Below are 4,907 nucleotides of genomic sequence, written 5' to 3'. Positions count from 1 at the left end.
AAAATCAAGGCCTAGTGAATCTTCTTTAAATTTATTGCCATCTTTCTTCTTGATTCTGAGTGACAGTAGTTATCAATATTTTGTATGTCCCACACTACCCTCATCCTGAAAAGCTTGCTTTGCTTGAGTATACTATTTTCTTGACAAATTAATGTTTAAAGTATAGGCTGTATGCACAGTAGATTTTCTCAGTCCTGAAAATGTGTCTGAATATGTGTTTGAAAATAAATTGTAGTATAAAATTTTTGATTCAAAATCTTTTACTGTATGAATTTTGAAAATGTTACTCCATTTTCTTTAGCATCCATTGTTAGTAATGAGAAATCACAAATCAATCTGGCTCCATTCTCTTGCAGGTAATTTGTTTTATTCTTCTCTGCTTTTATGATTTTTCTCTTTATCCTTGTGGTTATGAATTTTCAATAGGGTATATCTACAAAGGAATGTTTTCTAGTGCTGTTTGGCACTTGGTAGACCAAAGACTGAAAACAGAGACATTTCCTTTTTTTATCTCTTTGATTATATTCTCCTACCTGTTGTCACACAGAAACCCTTCTTCTAAGATGTTATGTTCTGGGTTGTGGGAAATTTTCTCTGTTCTATCATCCATATTGCTAGATCACAAGAAGTCAGATGTGTACATTTAATAATTTATTAAATACAAAGTTTATTTCTTAATTTAAAAATTTTACACATTTTTCCAATTTTTTTTCTTTATTGCTTCTTTTTAAAAAGCAGTGTGTTTTTATATGCATGCAGACTCCTGAATTTTGCAGAGAATAGACTTCTTAAGAAGTTAACTTCTGGTATCTGAATTATCCTTGTTTTCTCCAAGGCCAATTATTCTGTTTGTTTACTTTGGTGTTCCTTTTTCATGCTATAGATTTCCTTTGAACATCTGGAGACCCTAAGTGATTAAATCATGTTAGATAAAGGCATTTGTTGCTTAGTATGAATGACTGGAAAGGGTTTTCTCAGAGATTGATAAATCCATTTTCTTACTGAATTCTTCCTTTGATTAGGTATGTTTTGTCCTTACTCAGTTGTGGATTTTTCCAAAGTTTCACTTTCCCTCCAAACTGCCCCATAAAAATAGTTTTAATAAATCTAATAAACAAATTTTGTTGGAAATATTTCCAACAACTATTTTATGAACTAATATTTGAACACTGGAAGGCAAATTAAAAACAATAAATATTTTCCCAGTGAAAAAACATTCACACATCTTACCTCTTGTTCTAGTTCCAGAAACTGTAAAGGTGAACCTACTGGGGGCTGGCTTGAGGAGAAAAGGGAATCTTGTTCCAGAAGGAACTTTATGAGGGATCATAAGATGACCCAGAGGGAGGGTATGGGGAGGGAGGAGGGAGGAGGGTTCAGGGTGGGGAACACAGGTATACCTGTGGCGGATTCATTTCAATATTTGGCAAAACTAATACAATATTGTAAAGTTTAAAAATAAAATAAAATTAAAAAAAATAATTTCTAAACATGGGAAAGGAGGAAATAAATCACTGGTTGAAAAAAAAAATGAAAAATACAACCAAAAAATACAATTTAAAATTTTCATGAGAATTCACAACATTCATCCTCTAATAAGCTATATTTGACTTCTCTAGATTTAGATTTCAGTGATACCTTCCAAAGTGAAGACATATTTTCTATACAAACCAAAATACAAACAAAAAATAACTCCCTAAGTGACAATGTGATCAGTGCTGTTTATTAGGGTCTTAATAACTTCCTTAATTAAGTCAATACACTAGAAATTTCCTGTATCTTATCTCCCTCTACAGGAAGGAATATTCCCTCTTTTAAAGCTTCTGCTCCTGCAGCAAGTCCAATAATTAACTTTATGTATTATTTCTACATTGAGAAAATGAACTAACCTTAGTCTTGTGTTGAAGGACCCAGTCTCCCTCACAGATTTGCATTTGTGTGTGTGTGATACTTTATTTTCTAGTCTAGTCAAGGCTATGGTTTTTCCTGTGGTCATGTATGGATGTGAGAGTTGGACTGTGAAGAAGGCTGAGCGTTGAAGAATTGATGCTTTTGAACTGTGGTGTTGGAGAAGACTCTTGAGAGTCCCTTGGACTGCAAGGAGATCCAACCAGTCCATTCTGAAGGAGATCAGCCCTGGGACTTCTTTGGAAGGAATGATGCTAAAGCTGAAACTCCAGTACTTTGGCCACCTCATGCGAAGAGCTGACTCATTGGAAAAGATTCTGATGCTGGGAGGGATTGGGGGCAGGAGGAGAAGGGGACGACAGAGGATGAGATGACTGGATGGCATCACTGACTTGATGGACATGAGTCTGAGTGAACTCCGGGAGTTGGTGATGGACAGGGAGGCCTGGCATGCTGCGATTCATGGGGTTGCAAAGAGTCGGACACGACTGAGTGACTGAACTGAACTGAACTGAACTGATACTTTATTTTCTTACAAAAATATTAAAAACAGAAAATCCCAAAAGGCATAGCTTCAGTAAAACTGTGAAACCATGTAAACAACAACATAAATGTGAAAGCTAGGCTTGGAAATAAAGGAGAGGTTTGGGAGGAGGAAGTGAGAATTGCACAGAAGAAGGCACCGACCAAGGGAAGCTTCGACAGTTGATCACATGCAGTAAGGCACCAGTTACTTCCCAGCACTGGTGAAAGATCTTTGCACAAAACAGTAACAGCCAGTAAAGGAGAAAGGAACTGCTCATGCCCTGTCCATACAGAGCATCACCATAAGCTCAGCCGTGTGTGAGCATGTGCACATACACACACGTGTGTGCACATGCAGAACGCATGTAGAGAAGATGCTCTCTGTCTAGAGATTCTAATACAGTTTTATTGAAATTCCACCCCAACAGTTCAGAGGTCTCCCCTTCCTCTGAGAATCCCCAAGGAAATTGGCAGAGAAAAGCCCATTAGTGGGGCCTCAGCCAATGACCAGGAAGGGTCAAGTAAGCCAGGCTTCCAATGAACCAGACTGTAAGTCAGAATGGATCCCAAATCCTACTGACTTAGGAATCACACTTATCCGAGGAACACACTTGCAGATGAGATAAATCTACAGTTAGCAATGATTCTTTAATCTTTCCCCCAAATTACCAATGAAAGAAATGTAGAAAGTCTTATATGAAGAGTTGTTAAAGTGGAAGGGATGAATTAATGTGAGCTAACAAAACCTCCCTCCTTTTCCTCAATGTTTAGGCCCTGCATACTGGAGTTTCAGAGTTAAGCTTTCAAATCCAAAGAGAAGAAAAGAGCATTAATACAAAGCCCAACTCAGAGAGTCCCACTGTTTGGGGTGCTTTAACACCTTCAGATAACTAAGGAATCATTTGTTAATGGCTTTCAACTTTGGAAACTTAAGCTGGTAAATCCTCTTCTTCATTCTGTCTTTTTTGACTGTACCACCATATTCATGATCATCATATAAAAATAATAACAACAAAACAACTTTCATTTATAAAGGTCAAATACTTGTTAAGAACTGTGCTAGGTTTGCAAACTTTACCTCATTTAATCTTTATTAACAACCCCATGAAAAGCATCATGTCTACTTTTTCAGCAGCTTTTTAATTTTTTTGGCTGCACTGGACTCAAAAGCGGAGACATTACTTTACCAACAAAGGTCCATCTAGTCAAGGCTATGGTTTTTCCAGCGGTGATGTATGGATGTGAGAGTTGGACCATGAAGAAAGCTGAGCTCTGAAGAATTGATGCTTTTGAACTGTGGTGTTGGAGAAGACTCTTGAGAGTCCCTTGGACTGCAAGGAGATCCAACCAGTCCATCCTAAAGGAAATCAGTCCTGAATTTTCATTGGATGGACTGATGCTGAAGCTGAAGCTCCAATCCTTTGGCCACCTGAAGTGAAGAACTGACTCATTGTAAAAGACTCTGATGCTGGGAGGGATTGGGGGCAGGAAGAGAAGGGGACGACAGAGGATGAGATGGCTGGATGGCACCATCGACTCGATGGACATGAGTTTGAGTGAACTCCAGGAGTTGGTGATGGACAGGGAGGCCTAGCGTGATGCAGTTCATGGGGTCACAAAGAGTCGGACACAACTGAGCGACTGAACTGAACTGAACACCTTCAGATTACTAAGGAATCATTTGTTGATGGCTTTCAACTTCAGAAACTTAAGCTGGTAAATCCTCTTCTTCATTCTGTCTTTTTTGTACCACCATTTTCATGATCATCATATAAAAATAATAACAACAAAACAACTTTCATTTATAATGGTCAAATACTTGTTAAGAACTCTGCTAGGTTTGCAAACTTTACCTCATTTAATCTTTATTAACAACCCCATGAAAAGCATCATGTCTACTTTTTCAGCAGCTTTTTAATTTTTTTGGCTGTGCTGGATCTTCATTGCTGTGGGTAAGCTTTCTCTGATTGCGGCCAGCAGGGGCTACTCTCTAGATGTGGTGCACGGGCTGCTCATCACAATGGCTTCTCTTGTTGTGGAGCACAAGCTCTGGGGCACATGGGCTCAATAGTTGTAGCTCAGGGGCTTAGTAGCCCTGCAGCACGTGGAATCTTCCTGGATCAGAGGTCAAATCCGTGTCCCCTGCATTTGCAGGTGGATCCTTAACCATTGGACCACCAAGGAAGTCCCATTGTGTCTACTTTTGAAAGGAAGTCACTGGAACACAGGTATACCTGTGGCAGATTCATTTCGATATTTGGCAAAACTAATACAATATTGTAAAGTTTAAAAATAAATAAAATTTAAAACTTTTGAATTAAAAAAATAAAAATAAATAAATGTGGCAATTTTAATGAGAAAAATAAATAAAATAAAATCAAAAAAAAAAAAAAGAAAGGAAGTCACTGAAGGTAGGGGAGATTAAACAACTTGTCCAATCTCACCAGCTAGTACATGGCACAGCCAGGATTTGG

At 38.0% G+C, this 4,907-nt stretch overlaps 1 non-coding gene across 1 annotated transcript; it reads left to right on the top strand.

Annotated features, from left to right (window-relative positions):
* The first annotated feature begins 1,200 nt into the window (after positions 1 to 1,200).
* On the top strand, positions 1,201 to 1,327 carry LOC112448159 (small nucleolar RNA SNORD22). Its single transcript, XR_003036551.1, has one exon. It is a non-coding gene; the product is annotated as a small nucleolar RNA SNORD22 (small nucleolar RNA).
* The last annotated feature ends 3,580 nt before the right edge of the window (positions 1,328 to 4,907 follow it).

This window comes from Bos taurus, chromosome 9 (genome assembly GCF_002263795.3).
Source record: "Bos taurus isolate L1 Dominette 01449 registration number 42190680 breed Hereford chromosome 9, ARS-UCD2.0, whole genome shotgun sequence".
Lineage (NCBI taxonomy): Eukaryota > Metazoa > Chordata > Mammalia > Artiodactyla > Bovidae > Bos > Bos taurus.
The sequence above is the reverse complement of the archived record's forward strand: the minus strand, read 5'-3'. Positions and strand labels throughout refer to the sequence as shown.